The 20998-nt window shown below is 37.0% G+C and overlaps 1 protein-coding gene across 8 annotated transcripts in view; it reads right to left on the reverse strand.

Annotated features, from left to right (window-relative positions):
* The window catches only part of Octbeta3R (Octopamine beta3 receptor), a 492955-nt gene extending 473721 nt beyond the window's left edge, over positions 1-19234 (reverse strand). For 3 of the 8 annotated variants that reach the window (XM_067762582.1, XM_067762586.1, XM_067762577.1), the window contains exons 1-2: positions 18979-19234; positions 17328-17958 (exon numbers count right to left, since the gene is read on the reverse strand). The gene's annotated coding sequence lies outside the window, so the exon portion shown is untranslated. Of the gene's footprint in view, positions 1-16813; positions 17959-18085; positions 18121-18964 lie in introns of all 8 variants that reach the window. The other 5 variants (XM_067762578.1, XM_067762583.1, XM_067762580.1 and 2 more) reach the window with 5 other exon arrangements.
* Positions 19235-20998: the final 1764 nt, after the last annotated feature.

Here is a 20998-nt window from a genome sequence, read left to right on the forward strand (position 1 = left end):
AGTGGTGTATTATAAACGCGAGGCCGCCTCCATTTCCGCTCTCGCGATCTTTTCTGTGGACATTATACCCAGAGCAGGTCTGCAATGCAGATCGTGCTGTGAGTTTAGTCTCTTGAATCGCAGCAATGCGGATGTTGTGCCGCTTCATGAAATTGACTATCTCCGTAATCTTTCCAGTTAGTCCATTACAGTTTAACTGCAGAATTCTGAATTGCATGAGGGGAGACGTCGCCACTCTGGGGGTAAGTGACGCGTGACTACGCCTGGGTTGAGGAAGGCCAGGACGCAATTGCTGTTGTGGCCCTGGGACTGGGCGTCCTTGGGCAAGCATTGGGGTACCCGGATGATTTGGGTTTGCGACCTGGCAACATGGCGCGATGAAACCCGTCGAGGGGTTGCCGTCGCGGAGACCAGAACATCTAGGAAAGTGGCACCACCCGAGGCAGGAGCTGCATTGGGCGGATGTCGCAAACATATATATTCTGTGCTGGCAAACGGTGCAAACGGAGGTAGGGACTCAGAGTCTGTTTCCCTGACCTACACGATTGCTGCCGGAAAAGAGGGGGGAGAAGACGGGGGCAGGGGCTGTTGCTCAGCATTGCTTCCGACTCTACTACGAAGATTGTAGTTATGAGTGGTAGCAGCTGTTTGAGTTGTTGGCGCCGTAAGGCGCGAGCAGCAGCGGGTACTTGTTGTGGCTTGCTGAGCAGCGGGGCTGCTGGAAAGTAATGGGGGGGCGCTTAGACGTAGACTACGGAACGCCCTTGGGCGTGAACAGCAAGGAGCCACAAAAGATTTATAAAAGTTACGTGGACGTCGGGTTTTGGGATCAAGCCCAGAACAACCTGTCCGATGCAACCATCCCTTACACGAGACACACTGAACAGAGTATGACCGTCCTAAAAAGATTCTTTTCCGGCAGATGCAGCAAAACCATTTCTCAGGACCGAGGTCAGGAGACGGACCCGGATTGGATTCGATACCTTCCCGGAGCAAGAGAATATGGAGCAGTCCTGCTGCAAGGAGCTGCTGGGAGGATGACAATTTGTGGGAGGGACGAAACAAATTAAATGGGGTTACACTGAAATGACAGTCCTTGGTCGGGAAAAATCCCGAGTCGCTCCGGTACATAGAACCGACTGCCTTGGGAAGCGATCTTCCAGCGTCATTCGTGTTCGTTCTTTCCCCTCAACGTCTAATATTTTCGCGTTTTCGAAGTCCGCTGTGTGTCCTTTGTTGGTCAAATGTTCGCTTAGTGCTGTTGTTGTTTTTCTAATTTTGGCGTCTAATCTATGTTCGTTTATTCGTACACTTAGCGGTCGCTTCGTCGTTCCAATGTATATTTGATTACAAGTTTCTCCTGCGCTCCCACTACATTTTATTTCGCATACCACATATTGTTGTTGTTCTTTGTCGATTTTGTCTTTTGTTTGTGTAATGATTGTGTTCAAAGTTCGATTTGGTTTATGCGCAAATTTTATATTGTTGTTGTGTGATATACTATACAATATTTTGTTGTCCGTTAATCCTGGTATGTAATTGACGCCTGCATATATTTGCTTTTCTTTTACATTATTTTGTTCAGTGATGCTTGGCGCGCAGTTGGTTTGACAAATTGTTATTGTTATCCATGCGTCTATTAATGTATTAGGTTAGCCATTCTTATATAAAATATTTTTAATTTTTTTAACATTTGTAGTCATGAACTCCAGTTCACTTAAATTGTAGATTTTCTTTATACAGCTTATGGCCGTGTTATTTTTTTGCATCCATGGGTGATTTGAATGTTAGTTTATTATTCTAGATGATGATACGGTTTTAGCACACCAATTAGTTTTTAGGGTTTGGTTCGATTTTATAACTTCGATATCTAGGAAGGGCAATTTGTTGTTTTTCTCTTTCTCTACTGTAAATTTTATTTTGGTATGTTGGTTATTTAGTGTTTTAAGTATTTCTTCCACGTCCTTAGTTTTAATTATAGCGAATATATCATCTACATATTTGTTTATGTATTTGATATATATGTCCTTTAAGTTAAGTTCAGCAATTCTGTCGTCAATTATTTTGTCTAAGACTATATCAGCTACAGTGGGCGATAGGCATGTCATACACCTGTTGGTAGAACGTACCATTATAGGTGAAATAGTTGTTATCCCTCAAGCAGAATTCGAGACAGGCTTGAAATTGTTTCTTCGATAATGTTGTGTGCATTTCTAGGTTACCCCACTGTTTCATGATCGTATTTATCGCTAGATGAATTGGTATATTAGTAAAGAGGGATACCACGTCGAAAGATACTAGGATTTCATCTTCGGCAATTGTGGTATCATTTAAGTTGCGCTTCAGTTGAAAAGAGTTTTTTTATATTGAGACTATCCGAGATAATATGTTTCAGTGTTTTCCATATGTATTTTTATAATTTGAAACGTGGCACACTTACTGATGATGATATAGGTCTAAGTGGGATGTTATCTTTGTGTATTTTTGGTAAGCCGTATAGTCTTGGGGCCGTGGCTGCATTACAAGTTAATTGCTTTTTTAAATACAGACTAATATTCTTTTGTTTGTATATCTCGTTTATAATATTATTGTTTTTCCTTAATAATTGTTGCGTTGGATCCGTCCGCATTGTTTTGTATGTTTGTCTGTCTTGCAATAATTGTTCCATTTTGTTTTTGTAATCCACCTTGTACATCATGACCGTTTTATTACCTTTATCCGCGTTTGTAATGATAGCTATGTCTTTGTGCTTCTTTATGAACTGTCTAGTGTCATCAAAAATTTTCAGTATCATTTTTTCTTTCGGATTATTGCGTATCTTGTTATACTCAGTTGAGCAGAGCTCACAGAGTATATCAAGTTTGATTGGATAGCGGTTGGTTGTACATATATAAAGGAATCGAGATAGATATAGACTTCCATATATCAAAATAATCAGGATCGAAAAAAAATTTGATTGAGCCATGTCCGTCCGTCCGTCCGCCGTTAACACGATAAATTGAGTAAATTTTGAGGTATCTTGATGAAATTTGGTATGTAGGTTCCTGAGCACTCACCTCAGATCGCTATTTAAAATGAACGATATCGGACTATAACCACGCCCACTTTTTCGATATCGAAAATTTCGAAAAACCGAAAAAGTGCGATAATTCATTACCAAAGACAGATAAAGTGACGAAACTTGTTAGATGAGTTGAATTTATGACGCAGAATAGAAAACTAGTAAAATTTTGGACAATGGGCGCGGCACCGCCTACTTTTAAAAAAAGCTAATTTAGAAGTTTTGCAAGCTGTAATTTGCCAGTCTTTGAAGATATCATGATGAAATTTGGCAGGAACGTTACTCATATTACTATATATACGCCTAATAAAAATTAGCAAAATCGGAGAAGGACCACGCCCACTTTAAAAAAAAAATATTTTTAAAGTAAAATTTTAACAAAAAATTTAATATCTTCACAGTATATAAGTAAATTATGTCAACATTCAACTCCAGTAATGATATGGTGCAACAAAATGCAAAAATAAAAGAAAATTTCAAAATGGGCGTGGCTCCGCCCTTTTTCATTTAATTTGTCTAGGATAATTTTAACGCCATAAGTCGAACCAAAATTAACCAATCCTTTTGAAATTTGGTAGTGGCATAGATTTTATGATGCTAGCTGTTTTCTGTGAAAACGGGCGAAATCGGTTGATGCCACGCCCAGTTTTTATACACAGTCGTTCGTCTGTCCTTCCGCATGGCCGTTAATACGATAACTTGAGCAAAAATAGACATATCTTTAATGAACTTAGTTCACGTACTTACTTGAACTCACTTTATCTTGGTATGAAAAATGAACGAAATCCGACAATGACCACGCCCACTTTTTCGATATCGAAAATTACGAAAAATTAAAAAAATGCCATAATTTTATACCAAATACGAAAAAAGGGATGAAACATGGTAAGGTAATTGGATTGGTTTATTGACGCGAAATATAACTTTAGAAAAAACTTTATAAAATGGTTGTGACACCTACCATATTAAGTAGAAGAAAATGAAAAAGTTCTGCAGGGCGAAATAAAAAACCCTTAAAATCGTGGCAGGTACTACATATATAAATAAATTAGCGGTATCCAACAGATGATATTCTGGGTCAGCCTGGTCCACATTTTGGTCAATATCTGGAAAACGCCTTCACATAATCAACTACCACCACTCCCTTTTAAAGCTCTCATTAATATCTTTAATTTGATACCCGTATCATACAAACACATTCTAGAGTCACCCCTGGTCCACCTTTATGGCGATATCTCGAAAAGGCGAACACCTATAAAACGAAGGCCTACTCCCTTTTAAAAATACTCTTTAACACCTTTCATTTGATACCCATATCGTACAAACAAAGTCTAGAGTCAACCCTGGTCCACCTTTATTTCGATATCTCGAAAAGGCGAACACCTATAGAACGAAGGCCCACTCCCTTTTAAAAATACTCATTAACACCTTTCATTTGATACCCATATCGTACAAACAAAGTCTAGAGTCACCCCTGGTTCACCTTTATGGCGATATCTCGAAAAGGCGAACACCTATAGAACTAAGGCCCCCTCCCTTTTAAAATACTCATTAACACCTTTCGTTTGATACCCATATCGTACAAACAAAGTCTAGAGTCACCCCTGGTCCACCTTTATTTCGATATCTCGAAAAGGCGAACACCTATAGAACGAAGGCCCACTCCCTTTTAAAAATACTCATTAACACCTTTCATTTGATACCCATATCGTACAAACAAAGTCTAGAGTCACCCCTGGTCCACCTTTATGGCGATATCTCGAAACGGCGTCCACCTATGGAACTAAGGATTACTCCCTTTTAAAACACTTATTAACACCTTTCTTTTGATACCCATATTGTACAAACACATTCTAGAGTCACGCCTGGTCCACCTTTATGGCGATATTTCGAAACGGCCTGTAGAACTAAGGCCCACTCCCTTTTAAAATACTCATTAACACAATTCGTTTGATACCCATATTGTACAAACAAATTCTAGAGTCAACCCTGATCCACCTTTATGGCGATATCCCTAAATGGCGTCCACCTATAGAACTATGGCCACTCCCTCATAAAATACTCTTTAATGTCTTTCATTTGATACACATGTCATACAAACACATTCCACGGTTTCCCTCGGTTCATTTTCCTACATGGTTATTTTCCCTTATGTTGTCACCATAGCTCTCAACTGAGTATGTAATGTTCGGTTACACCCGAACTTAGCCTTCCTTACTTGTTTTTAAATGTATTAATTTTTGTTGCCACATTACATCTAAATGCATCTTTTTCTCTGTCATCTCCTATTGATGGAATACCTTGTTCCAGTTCTGCAATCAAGTGAATAGGAGAAAATGTTTTCTTTGATATTGGCAGTGCAAACTTTTTCCCCATTGATAACAACCAACGGCTCTATGGGGGTACAATTATATCCATTTCGTTCACAAACCAGTCCTCATTACATCTTAATCCAAAGGTATCAAAACTTTTTGTCATGTGCGCTCGTAGTTTTGAGTTTAAATGTTGTTCTGTAGCAGTGTTCATTTTCTTGGTAAATTGCATTTCCAAATAATTACAATTGTAACAAAAAATTGGCCTAAAATAAATTTATTTAAAAATATGTCTTTCTTCGATTTTTCGTAGCTTGAGCTCTTTTTGTTGTTTCATCATAGTTGGGAGTAGTGCACTACATTTTGATTGCAGTGCTATATATTGGGAAAATTAGAGGGCGCATTATTTTTTCTTCAGCTTAGTGATAGTGCTGCTTTTCTCCAATATGACTTAAAAAATCATAGCAGTTATTCCATTTTGTTTATACCTGTACAACCAATTGTTATCCAATCAAAGTTATAAAACCCTGTGTACAAGTAAGCTGGGTATAACAAGTAAGGAAGGTTAAGTTCGGGTGTAACCGAACATTACATACTCAGTTGAGAGCTATGGAGACAAAATAATGGAAAATCACTATGTAGGAAAATGAACCTAGGGTAACCCTGGAATGTGGTTGTATGACATGTGTATCAAATTGAAGGTATTAAAAAGCATTTTAAGAGAGAGTAGGCCATAGTTCTATGGATGGACGCCATTTAGGGATATCGTCATAAAGGTGGACCAGGGCTGACTCTAGAATTTGTTTGTACAATATGGGTATCAAACGAATGGTGTTAATGAGTATTTTAAAAGGGATTGGGCCTTAGTTCTATAGGCCGTTTCGAAATATCGCCATAAAGGTGGACCAGGGGTGACACTAGAATGTGTTTGTACAATATGGGTATCAAAAGAAAGGTGTTAATGAGTATTTTAAAAGGGAATGATCCTTAGTTCCATAGGTGGAAGCCGTTTCGAGATGTCGCCATAAAGGTGGACCAGGGGTGACTCTATGTACGATATGGGAATCAAATGAAAGGTGTTAATGAGTATTTTAAAAGCGAGCGGGCCTTCGGTGTATAGGTAGACACTTTTTCGAGATATCGCCATAAAGGTGGACCAAGGGTGTGACTCTAGAATGTTTGTACGATAATGGTATCAAACGAAAGGTGTTACTGAGCATTTTAAGAGGGAGTGGGTCTTAGATCTATAGGTGGACGCCTTTTCGAGATATCGCAATTAAGGTGGGACAGGGGTGACTCTAGAATGTGTTTGTACGATATGGGTATCAAATTTAAGGTATTAATGAGGGTTTTAAAAGCGAGTGGCCCTTAGATGTATATGTGAAGGCGTTCTCGCGATATCGACCAAAATGTGGACCAGGTGATCCAGAAAATCATCTGTCGGGTACTGCTAATTTATTTATATATGCAATACCACGAATAGTATTCCTGCCAATATTCCAAGGGTTGTTGATTTCGCCCTCTAGAACTTTTTCACTTTCTTCTACTTAATATGGTAGGTGTCACACCCATTTTACAAAGTTTTTTCTAAAGTTATATTTTGCGTCAATAAAGCAATCAAATTACAATGTTTCATCCCTTTTTTCGTATTTGGTATAGAATTATGGCATTTTTTTCATTTTTCGTAATTTTCGATATCGAAAAAGTGGGCGTGGTTATAGTCGGATTTCGGCCATTTTTTATACCAAGATAAAAGGAGTTCAGGTAAGTACGTGGACTAAGTTTAGTAAAGACATATGGGTTTTTGCTCAAGTTATCGTATTAACGGCCGAGCGGAAGGACAGACGGTGGACTATGTATAAAAACTGGGCGTGGCTTCAACCGATTTCGCCCATTTTCACAGAAACCAGTTACCGTCATAGAATCTATGCCCCTTCCAAATTTAAGAAGGATTGGTAAATTTTTGTTCGAGTTATGGCATTGCGTTAATGGCGGCCACCGTGGTGTGATGGTAGCGTGCTCCGCCTATCACACCGTATGCCCTGGGTTCAACTCCCGGGCAAAGCAACATCAAAATTTTAGAAATAAGATTTTTCAATTAGAAGAAAATTTTTCTAAGCGGGGTCGCCCCTCGGCAGTGTCTGGCAAGCGCTCCGATTGTATTTCTGTCATGAAAAAGCTCTCAGTGAAAACTCATCTGCCTTGCAGATGCCGTTCGGAGTCGGCATAAAACATGTAGGTCCCGTCAGGCCAATTTGTAGGGAAAAATTAAGAGGAGCACGACGCAAATTGGAAGAGAAGCTCGGCCTTAGATCTCTTCGGAGGTTATCGCGCCTTACATTTATTTTTTTTTTTATTTTTATGGCATTAAAAGTATTCTAAACAAACTAAATGAAAATGGGCGAAGCCACGCCCATTTTGAAAATTTCTTTTATTTTTGTATTTTGTTGCATCATATCATTACTGGAGTTGAATGTTGACTTAATTTACTTATATAGAGTAAAGATATTAAATTTTTTGTTAAAATCTGACATTTAAAATTTTTTTTTTTGAAAAGTGGTCGTGTTCTTCATCCGATTTTGATAATTTTTATTTAGCACATATATAGTAATAGTGGTAACGTTCCTGCCAAATTTCATCATAATATCTTCAACGACTGCCAAATTACAGCTTACAAAACTTTTAAATTACCTTCTTTTAAAAGTGAGCGGTGCCACGCCCATTGTCCAAAATCTAACTAATTTTCTATTCTGCGTCATAAGTTCAACCCACCTACCAAGTTTCATCGCTTTATCCGTCTTTGGCAATGAATTATCGCATTTTTTCTGTTTTTCGAAATTTTCGATATCGAAAAAGTGGGGGTGGTTATAGTCCGATATCGTTCATTTTAAATAGCGATCTGAGATGAGTGCCCAGCAACCAACCGCTATCCAATCAAAGTTAATATACTCTGTGAGCTCTGCTCAACTGAGTAAAATAACTTTAAAATTATTTAGGCAATTCTCATAGTCTGTTATTTGTCTATGCTTTAATCCAATTTTATATTAGAAACTAATTTTATATTAGAAAGGCTCAAATCATAAAAACTTTTGTGAGTTGTCCAATTTGAAAACAAATGACAAGAAACATATTTTTATGTGCTTTGATGAAAATAACTTCAACATGCAGCCTAGATCAAAGCATACACTGCTTATGTTGGCTGTTATAACTTATTGTTCATCATACGCCCTGTCAGACCAATAAAAAGTTGTACAAAACTGTTAAATTTCCCCAATATATAGCAATATCACACCAAAGTTTAGTGAAGTCATACCTATACGAGATCTTATCGAGGTAATTGAGGGACCAAAAAAAATTACATCATAAATAGTAGACGTCTAGCAAGAATGAAATCTCTGATGGATCAGGTGGTTCAGATGTACATTCCTAGGTATTTGGAGTCGTGTCGACTGCTTATAAGTAAAAAACCCATATAGTATTGTTTACTAGGACTACGATGGGAGGGGTAATTCAAAATAAAAGTAATAACAAAATTCAATGTAAAGCCAAGCACAACATTTTTAGGAATAATACTAAGGCTGCGAGTTCGCCTAAATTTTAGATACCTAAACTAATATTCCACTGGAACTTTCCAGCACTGCAAAGCTGTCAAAACTGTGCGAGTTGATTTGAAAACCTGAATTGTTTATTTCTGCAAAGAAGATAATAACAATACAGGAAATTTTGTTTTTTGATGCGTTTTTCCGCTTAAAAAGGACAGAGGTCAATTAGGTCCGCGGTAAGTACCTATCCCAAGATAGCAGTTCAAGAAAATGCAGTGGCTCCGTTTTATAAGGTTTTTTTTCGTACATAGTGAAGCACGTGCTCAATGACCTTTTCCACAATCTCGAATTCAATACTGTGATGTTGGTACGCCTCCAATAACGTCTTTATGCCAATTAGTGCACTTGGCTGCCAAATATATTCAGATTGCGGTCCATATTTGAGAAGGATCCGATTCGACTCCTCAACAACATGAGCTTGAACAAAATTGATCTCACCATCACGTAAAATCGTTCGGACTTTAATTGCAGCAGGGATAATCGCTGTATGATCTATAATTTACTTAAATTGTATGGAAAGAGCCATTTATTTGCATATACAATATTGAAAAATCAATATTTTTGTTTTTGAAATTTGACATTTGAATTTCATAAAAATTCTAAATTTTTCTTTTGCACTGCCTTGCTGATAGTTTCCAGTGATTTAGGTTTTTTCCCTATTTAGGTAGAAATTTAGGCAAACTCACACACAGCCTAAATAGTAAATTGTTAAAAATGCACGAAGACATCCTCTGCGGCACTGTGTGCTTGCAAGCGGAACCTAGAATGTACGTTGTGCCTATTTTAATCGCACTGGGTATTAACGGCAATTACGAAGCCCAGACTTTATTGTGGAGTACTTGTTTGGTGGACAGCCATAAAAGAAGTACACTGTGTGACACCACAAAATAACTGGGAAGTTATCCCATTTTTAAACGGCTTTATTTAGCTTCACTTGACGGGCTAGCTGGTTAGCTGGCTGGCTGACTCGAATTTTGTAATTGAAATTTAAATAACTTCCCGCTCAATGCTTTATTTAATTGTCTGATCAATGCCCTAGATTGATGAGGAATGTGATGACTAGTACCTAGGACCTACCTAATTATTTTCTAGCTTTTAGTATTTTTATTAATTCATGTAAGTATTGTTTTCAATAAAACCGTTTAACTTAAAAATTTTTTTTAAATTATTTTATTATTGTAGATCTCGAAAATCTAAGAATGACTGCATAAAAAAGTTTGCCCGAACGCCCTCAAAACCGTCAGTTACGCGCAAAAGACTGGGTTTTCGTATCTATGCACCCTTGGCAGAAATACACTTGATGTTCTTGCCAAATAACTGCTGAGGGGCGACTCCGCTTGGAAAAACTTTTTCCTAATTAAAAGAAATAGTGTTGATGTTACTTTGCCCGATAATTGAACACAGGATATTCGGTGTGACAGGGGGGATACGCTGCGACCAAAAGTAACATAATATGTTGGAAATCCGGTCTGTAGGTTGTTACGATTGAGCAAGTGCAGTGTTCGTGTCCTGCGCTCGCGAGATCAGTGCTTTAGCTACTAGGGGTGGCAGAGTTACCAGATTTCGGGGTAGTAATTGCTTAAAGAACGGCGTTATTTTATAATGAACCTTAATGGGGTTTTACGTTTTTTTTTTCGGTATGCAGTGTTTTAGCCCAAACAGTTTTCTTATAAAACAGTAAGGGCTTTCAAAGTTCCTGTTGATATATGACATTTTTTCGAAGGAAACTTTATATATTCTTATACGAATGGTTTTATTTTTTATATGACAAAAAGGTTGAAACATGGAAATTAAAATTGTAAATTATAGAAAATAAAAAAGGAAGAATTTACTTGAAAATTTCAAAAAATTTGCTATTGCCACTTTCGTGTTCGCATCTGTAAGTAGTAAAGCAACTAGGCCGACTTTATACTATTGCTATACATTTTATTGTGTGTACATATATGTGCTTGTGTGAAAAATTGTTCTGATATGAATTCTATTACTTTTAAGATAGTTTAATGGGCTCGAACATTGTTAGTATATATGTAGATATCATGCGGTGATTAACTGTAGGTGTGGGTCTCCCCAACTCCTTAAAGTCTGTCGTTAAAAGTGTAGTATGTTGTGAACATTTTTGTATGCACAATTTCATTCGCATCCAACTTTTGTCACTTATCTATTGGCTTTTAATTATTTGCTGTTGAAATTCTATTTCATGTGGCAACTCTGTTTTTCATTTGCAACTTGTAATCGCATTTTTGCTTTGCGAATTCTTTCTTTGTATTCGCCATTTTAACTTACGAATAATTTTTTTTCTACTGTGTGTATCTAACCGACGTTGAAGTAAGTCGAAATAAAACATTCTTTATTGTTCAGAAGAGCGGCTGTTTTTATTTTAAATTAGAGGACCTCCAACAGGTTATGGGCCCAGCCCCTACATAAAGTGCTAAGAAAAATGAACAATTCCTCGTTTTTTAATGTTGAGAAGTTGGATGACTCCAACTATGACGCATGGTGCGTTCAAGTAAAAAGTATACTTGTATACAAGGAGCTCTGGGATGTGGTGTCAGGTGCACTTATGCAGCCAGCTACAGAAGCCGAAGACGCTGAACAAAAAGCATGGAAATCGAGTGATGAGAAGGCCATGGCAACAATTGTGTTAAGCCTAACGCCAATACAAATTGCCTACGTGAAAAAATGCAAAACAGCAAAAGAAGCATGGAGTGTGTTGCAGGATATACATCGACCAAAAGGCCCTGCGCGAAAGGTGTCTTTATTTAAGCAGCTACTGGATATGCGCATGGCAGAAAGTGATAAGGTACAACAATATCTAAGCAATTTTTCGAGTATAGTTGAGAAGCTAGCAGAAATTGGTATAGATCTGCAGGAGGAGTTATTTGTAATAATGCTCCTAGCTAGTCTTCCGAAGTCTTTCGAAAATTTAGTTGTCGCGTTAGAGTCACGCGATGAGCTTCCAAAGCTGAGTTTGTTAAAAATTAAATTGCTTGAGGAAGAGCAACGTCGAAAAATGAGTGTGTCGCCTATTGCAGAAAGTAGCGTGCAAGTTTTCATGGCACATGAAAAGGGTAAAAGCAGTGGCAGCAAGTCGTCGCAGCGAAGTAAATGTTCTAGAAATCGATCGAACTTAAAATGTTTTAGTTGTGGACGCACGGGTCATTTTGCTGCACAATGCAACAAAAGCAACAAAACCCAGGAACAGACAGATAAAACAAACGAGAAACCAAAAGCATTTACTCTGTTCTCAGCGTTTGAGTCAAACAACTTGCAGTCGAACGTATGGTGTATCGATAGCGGAGCCACGTCGCATATGTGTTGTGACAGAAACATGTTCGATGAGTTGAATGAATACAATGAAAACATTTTGTTAGCTGGTAACAAATGTATAGAAGCAATGGGAAAGGGAACAGTTCGACTAAAAGCAGAAGGGAAAGAAATCCAGCTGATTGATGTACTTTATGTTCCTGTATTGCAATGCAATTTTATTTCAGTATCGAAAGCAGTGAAAAATAACCTTTGTGTTAAATTTGCAAAAGATTTTGTCACGGTATATGAAAACAACGGCAGCGTAATATTGCGTGGAAACAAAGTTGGTGGTATATTTTTGTTCACAGAAAATAAGAAAATGTTATTCTTTGCAGGCCAGCAGAATGAAGCAATGAAGTGGCATGCACGGTATGGTCATTTGAACTATGACAGCATGCGTATGCTTGTAAACAAAAATTTAGTGAACGGGCTTCAAGTAAATGTGCCAAAATCTATTCAGTGTGTTGTATGTATGCAGAGTAAATGTGTAACAAAACCATTTACATCAAGTTCAAATCGAGCAAGCGAATTACTTGAACTAGTACATACAGATGTATTTGGGCCAGTAAAAACATCGGCTGGTGGTTCGAAATACGTATTGACATTTGTAGATGACAAATCAAGATATGGTTTTGTTTATTTAATGAAGCACAAAAGCGAAGTTTTCAGTAAATTTAAAGAATTCAAGGTTTTCGCTGAACGTCAAACTGGGTGTCTAATTAAAGCTATTAGAAGTGACAATGGCACTGAATACACAAATAATTTGTTTCAGGAGTATGTAAAAGATTGTGGCATTTTGCATCAGTTCACGGTACCCTACACCCCGCAGCAGAATGGTGTAGCTGAACGCTATAACCGGACATTGGTAGAGATGGCACGGAGCATGCTAATTGGTGCGAATTTGAGTGATACATTATGGGCAGAAGCTGTAAATACTGCAGCCTACTTGCGAAATAGGTCACCAACAAAAGCAGTCGATGAAATGACGCCTTATGAGGCATGGTATAAAAGAAAACCAGTTGTGTCACATCTAAGAACATTTGGATCAGTGGCTTACGCCTTAGATAAAAAACCTAAAAGTAAATTTAATGCTAAGGGAAAAGCGTATGTAATGGTTGGTTACGGTAGTGCTACCAAAGGCTATCGCTTGTATGATTCTGCCACAAGAGGAATTATTTTAAGACGTGATGTATCATTTATAGAACCAACTATTCCGAAAGAAAATCTAAACGTTGATTTATATATTTTAAAGTCAAATCAAGATAAGCCAGAAGGTGAATGTGTAAGCACTGAAGACAAGCTAAAGAGTGAGTGGGTTAGCACTGAAGACAAGCTAGATAATGAACGTGTTAGTGCTGAAGATGACCCAGAGAGTGATTATAAATCTGCAAAAGAAGAAAGTGATGAAGAGCCTGCTACTAAACAAGTAGGACCTGGTCGGCCTAAGTTGGTGCGGTCAGGGAAACCAGGAAGGCCAAAGAAAGAATACCATTATGCAAATTTTCTCAATGATGTTGATATTCCGAATACAGTGGGTGAAGCCATGTCTAGTGACCATGCAAGTGAGTGGCGTAAAGCAATGTGTGCTGAATATCAAGCTCTTTTAGACAACGATACATGGGAGCTAGTAGATTTACCAAAAAATCAGAAAGTCATAAAGTGCAAATGGGTATTTTCGATCAAGAAAAACAAGAACGGTGAAATTGATCGATTTAAGGCAAGGCTAGTAGCCAAAGGGTGCAGCCAAGTATATGGGGTGAACTATACCGATACGTTTTCACCTGTGGTGCGGTATTCTACGATCCGTACAATTTTCGCGTTAGCTGCAGAGTACCAGCTATACCTACACCATGTTGACGTTTCATCTGCGTTTTTAAATGGTATCATAGATGACGAAATATATATGGTGCAGCCTGAAACATTTACAAACAGCGAGTATCCCAATAAAGTCTTAAGGTTAAAGAAAGCTTTATATGGTTTGAAACAGGCAGGACGTCAATGGAATATGAGGTTGCATGACATTTTAATTAATATTGGTTTTAAACAATGTGTAACAGAGCCTTGCGTATATACGAAGCATCACGACGGGCACATCAATTTGTTAGCAGTGTATGTAGATGATTTGCTAATAGCCAGCTCAAACAAGAAAGAGATGAGCTCTATTAAACACGAAATTTCGAAAAGACTGCAAGTGGTAGATAAGGGTCCTGTTCAATTATTTCTTAGTATGGAAGTCGAAAGAGAAGGTGAAAGGGGCGCAATAGCTATACGACAAAAAGGGCAAATCAAAGAATTGCTGCAACAACATGAAATGTTAGACTGTCGTCCTATAGCAACACCACTCGATCCTAAGCAACAAATATTATGCGCTGATTCTAGTTGCAAGCGCGTTGGCAAACAAGAGTACCAGTCGCTGATAGGCTCGTTGTTGTATCTGGCGTTGTGCACAAGGCCAGATATTATACATACAGTGTGCAAGCTTGCACAGCATAATAATGAGCCACATAGCGAACACTTGGCAGCGGCAAAAAGGGTGTTAAGATATTTATGTTCTACGATTGATTTATCGCTCACGTACAGTAAGAAGGGAACGCCGATACAATGCTATGCTGATGCTGATTGGGGTGGAGAGTCACTCGAGCGCAAATCGTTCACTGGCTATGTATTTCTTTTAGCCGGTGGTGCGGTGTCTTGGGAGTCGAAGAAGCAATCAACAGTGGCCTTGAGCAGCACCGAAGCGGAATACATATCGTTGTCAACTGCCGCAAAAGAGGTTATGTTCATAAAACAATTTTTGGACGAAATAAATGTACATAGGCCTGACAAAATTGTTGTAAATGGTGATAATTTAAGCTCATTACATCTTATCAAAAATGCTGTATACCATACAAGATGTAAGCACATAGAAATTAAATATCATCATATAAGAGATATGTATCAGAAAAATTTAATTGAATAACAATATTGTTCAAGCTCAGATAATATTGCAGATGTATTTACGAAAAATCTAAGCAAGTTAAATCATAACAAGTTTGTAAAATTGTTAGGTTTAATCTAGTACATGTAAAATAACTTCAAAGTTTTTTTGAGTTAAATTATTTATTTGTGACTGCAAATGAATACCAGATTTGAGGAGGAGTGTTGAAATTCTATTTCATGTGGCAACTCTGTTTTTCATTTGCAACTTGTAATCGCATTTTTGCTTTGCGAATTCTTTCTTTGTATTCGCCATTTTAACTTACGAATAATTTTTTTTCTACTGTGTGTATCTAACCGACGTTGAAGTAAGTCGAAATAAAACATTCTTTATTGTTCAGAAGAGCGGCTGTTTTTATTTTAAATTAGAGGACCTCCAACATTTGCTAACACGAATTCTCCATGACAATATGTCAGTGCGTCGTAATATAAATTTTTTCTTTTTTTATTTCTTTGCCGTGGCGCTAAAAGTTGCCAACTCCTGCAAACCAAATTCGAAAGAGGCTCACATAAAAATCGATTTAATAAATATTGCTAATTTCAAAATATGTTAATAAGTTAGAAGAACCCTATAAATTTGTTTAGTTAAAGTAGGTTCTCTGTAAACATATTTGTTTGTAACTTAAAGCAGAATATAATATACCAGAGAACCCGGAAAACTTTATTCTGCCAGAAAAATGATTTGCCTACATTTCAAAAACAAGTCTCGCTTCGCCTGCAATCTCGTTCCGATTCGTTTCTATTTTATCTTACATTTTCTTCTTATTCTTGTACATCCCTTTTTCACTCATCTTCATCCTGGCCCCGAAGCCATTTCCAATCCAACAATCAATCTACCTCGTTTTTTCTGCAACTCCTTTCATTCTCTAAGTTCCTCTAACTAAAGGCTGCCTAAACAACGAATTTTAGAGAAACCGCACCATCCAATTTCCGCAAAGAAAGGGTCCTAATTATTAAGCTTGTGGAAGAGGAGCACATGCTCTAAATTTCAAGCAAATACTGTTTACGCGGCATATGCGGCAATGATACCCGCGTAACGAATTTCAGGAAAATCGTACATAAGTAAACTTTTGGGAATAAGTCGGTTCTTGGTCCACTGTCGGGAGATAAGAGTTTTCAAAATAACAAGCCAGTAATAAAGGAACGTCTACCTTGCCAAATTTCAAGCAAATCGCACCCTGGTTCACTTTTCGGAATTAAAAGTTTCTCAAATAATAACTTGGCCGAAGAGGTACACTTGAATTGAATTTCAAGCAAATATAATTGTATCGAATAGGGCGGCAACTGGTGCGGCTCCAAAAGTGGTTGATAAGCGCAATACAAAGCATTATAGCTTCAAAGCACCCGCACCCGCAATTTTCAACCTCAACTACGCGAGGGGAATCCTGTTACAAATATGGGTGTATCACATATATATTTAGCAGGCGATTCTCTGGCGACCCCAAGTTCCTTATGGAACTAGGGGGTTGGGAGGGCGGTATGGCCTAGAAGGTTTAATGTGGTCATACTAATTGTTCCCGAGATGGTCGGGCTAGTAATTTAATGGTGCAACTTACCGAAACGTGGCGCATCTATAACCGGTAAAAGACCATCAACATCGATAATGCTCCCCAAAGTATTCGGGGTGTGTCTTCATCGCTAATACAACAACAACCATTCCCAAAATGAAACGTTTCTCAAATACTGACATAGGCAAAGAGGTACCACGTTACGAAGTCTCAAGCCAATCATCCCATAAAATTATTAGTACAATCGGATTTTTAGATTTTTTGGAGAGTCGGCCCTTGGTTCAAATACTAAATTGCTCAAATAGGTATTCCTGCACCTAATTTCAAGCAAATTGTACCATGAATTTTTTTCAGAATGTCGGTCACTGGTTCACTTTTCGGGCCAAATTTTGAATCTAAAGCATGCTCAAATCCACTTAAACAGACACATAAAATTTTATTAATATCGGTCCCGTCTTGTAGGAGGAGTTTCGTCACAGTCACTTGTACAATAGAAATATATATAAGTACATTTATTAAGTTAGATAGAATTATAGTCTTTCATCATCGTATACAGATATACCCGCAACGCTTTCCTTATGTAGCAAGAAGCTGCTCACGTCAACTTAAAACTGGACAAAGCAGCTTTTACAGAGTTCACAACGATTTTCAATATAATGGAATTCTTTGTTTCTATTTATTCAATGTGTAGCGCAGCGTGTTAAACCTCGCACTCAAAATAACATCATATTTTTTGTTGTAGCTGCTATTTTTTCCTTTCTCGCCACTGGCTTTTAGGTTTATTGTTTGCCTCACGGCATTTCGAGGCTTTCGCATGTCGTTGCTTATCACATTTAAACACCAATAGACACGCAAACATATACACTCATATATATGAATATTTTAAATATCAGAAGGCCATATGCTTCTATTTAAGACTTGCCTCCTTTCTTTTACTTCCTTTTCTCATTTATCGCTCCCTCTGTTTATTACTTTAATTTTTATATAATTCGTGTCAACAGATTCATTTATAGATATGTGAGTGAATGTATGTGTGTATGTAGATATTTACAATCTGCTTGCTTTCTCACTTTTTCTGATTTGTGTTTGTATGTATCTTTTGTACACATTTGATTTCTTTTTTTTGTCTATCTCAATATTTTTATTATTATTCCTTTTGAAGCATTTAGCTTTTGTGTTATTTTTGCTGTGCCCTAAGTCACATGATTACGAGGAAGTATTTTAGTAAATAATTACAGCGCAAATATACTCGAAATTCATACATAAATATCAAAATGAGTTTTATGAAGTAATCGAGCATGCACAAATACAATTACTTACATTGTTTACAATAAATTACTTTACTTCCATTTCCACTTTTAATTTCATTTTTATTTGTTTGTTTAATATGTTTAAGTGTGCACATTTGCGTTGGTATGTGTGAATCGTAACCCTGCAAAAAAAAGTGTGACCAACCCCTAAAGAGACCGCTCTCCGATTGATTACTTTTGCCTACATTGGGGCATAATTTATCCCTAGATCTAGTCACTTTTGGGTACAGTTGGGACTAGTCAGTTTGAAATCTATGTAGCCTATTTTAAGAAACATAAAAAAGTGGCAACGAAGTGAGTTAAATAAAAAAGATAATAGGTGATAAATTCGTATTATTTAAGAAAAATGCGGATACCGAACATAAATGATTTGAACCATATGTTCATATCTCTTGGAATGAGTTGGCGACTTAATAATTTTTTTACATAGATGTATCTAACAATTTTTTCAATTTTAATATTGCCTTTGAAATGTACATAGCCTCGTACAATACGAAAACTAAGATTTTTTGATGAGAAAAGAGTTTAAGTCTTCATTCCTTTCCGTATGGTTAAGAATTGGATTGGTGCTATCGTTCCGATTCGGGTACAAATGGGTACAATTAGTCTCTTTATAGGACATGCTCAAATAAAAGGAAGCAGTTAAACGCATATAATGAGATCAAAACTGGCATTAGTCGCATACACTTTTGCGACTCATACCGCACACATCCGAGACTAATCGCATTTTTTGCAGGGCGGCTAGACAATACACCAAATACCATCACACACTCGACTTGAAAAACAGCTTAAATTATAACTCATATTTTTCACTTCAAAAATCTTAAATTTAATTTAAATTTTAAATAGTGTATGTAGCTTTCAAATTTCTTATGAAACAACCACTAACACTTGCTTACATACAATGCACTTATATTCGGCACATCCCACTAGCTTAATTCAAATCGTAATCATTCAATGCGTCCCGTAATCGAAATACGACTCACTGTATTTGTATACGTTACAATTTTAGAGTCCGTTTGATTTGTTTTTTGTTTTTATTCTAGCTTTGCTTTAAGCTGTTTTAATCAGCATATCTGTGTTTAAGCATTTCATTGCTTACAACACAACACAGTTCAATATTGCCCCGTTTGCTCATCCGTGCTTGCAAACCAATCACTATGAGATCCTGTTGAAGACTGAATTCGCTGTAGCGCTTTGTGTATAGTAATTCATTCGCCTGTTATGTGTGCCTTAAATTATACAGTAATAAGGGGGGCTTCAATAAGGCAATTTGGAAGTTTAACATGCCGTATATCAAAAGATTTAACATTGAAATTTGGCAGATAAACTATCCTTGCGAAATTATATAGACAGAGTGAAGATAACTAAAATCGATTAAAGACCATGCCCACTTTTCATAAAGGTCTAACCTGTACAAAGTATGCAATAACTCTATTGTATTTAACTCAATTTGAGGATATCTAACGAAAGCATCAACTCAAGTTCATTTTTTAACCACACAAAGCAAACAACAACAGCGTTTCAAGCGCACAGCTCGGTTTGTAATGTTCGGTTTCAACCGAACTTAGACTTTCTTACTTTTTGTCAGCTTGGATAAAGAACGATAATAGGGGATTTCTTCAACAAACAGTTGGTTGCAAATTCTAATTTCTAAATCTTTTCCTTAAGCATTTTCTGAATAAATATTATGTCTTTGAAATATTTCTTTTTATACTCAGTTGAGCAGAGCTCACAGAGTATATTAAGTTTGATTGGATAACGGTTGGTTGTACATATATAAAGGAATCGAGATAGATATAGACTTCCATATATCAAAATAATCAGGATCGAAAAAAAATTTGATTGAGCCATGTCCGTCCGTCCGTCCGTCCGTTAACACGATAACTTGAGTAAATTTTGAGGTAACTTGATGAAATTTGGTACGTAGGTTCCTGAGCACTCATCTCAGATCGCTATTTAAAATGAACGATATCGGACTATAACCACGCCCACTTTTTCGATATCGAAAATTTCGTAAAACCGAAAAAGTGCGATAATTCATTACCAAAGACAGATAAAGCGACGAAACTTGACAGATGAGTTGAATTTATGACGCAGAATAGAAAATTAGTAAAATTTTGGACAATGGGCGTGGCACCGCCCACTTTTAAAAGAAGGTAATTTATAATTTTTGCAAGCTGTAATTTGTCATTCGTTGAAGATATCATGATGAAATTTGGCAGGGACGTTACTCCTATTACTATATGTACGCCTAATAAAAATTATCAAAATCGGAGGAGGACCACGCCCACTTTTAAAAAAAAATTTTTTTTAAAGTAAAATTTTAACAAAAAATTTAATATCTTTACAGTATATAAGTAAATTATGTCAACATTCAACTCCAGTAATGACATGGTGCAACAAAATACAAAAATAAAAGAAAATTTCAAAATGGGCGTGGCTCCGCCCTTTTTCATTTAATTTGTCTAGGATACTTTTAACGCCATAAGTCGAACAAAAATTAACCAATCCTTTTGAAATTTGGTAGGGCCATAGACTTTATGATGTTAACTGTTTTCTGTGAAAACGGGCGAAATCGGTTTATGCCACGCCCAGTTTTTATACACAGTCGTTCGACTGTCCTTCCGCATGGCCGTTAACATGATAACTTGAGCAAAAATCGACATATCTTTAATGAACTTAGTTCACGTACTTACTTGAACTCACTTTATTTTGGTATGAAAAATGAACGAAATCCGACAATGACCACGCCCACTTTTTCGATATCGAAAATTACGAAAAATGAAAAAAATGCCATAATTCTATACCAAATACGAACATGGTGAGGTAATTGGATTGGTTTATTGAAACGAAATATAACTTTAGAAAAAACTTTATAAAATGGTTGTGACACCTACCATATTAAGTAGAAGAAAATGAA

This window comes from Eurosta solidaginis, chromosome 1, assembly GCF_040869045.1.
Source record: "Eurosta solidaginis isolate ZX-2024a chromosome 1, ASM4086904v1, whole genome shotgun sequence".
Classification (NCBI taxonomy): domain Eukaryota; kingdom Metazoa; phylum Arthropoda; class Insecta; order Diptera; family Tephritidae; genus Eurosta; species Eurosta solidaginis.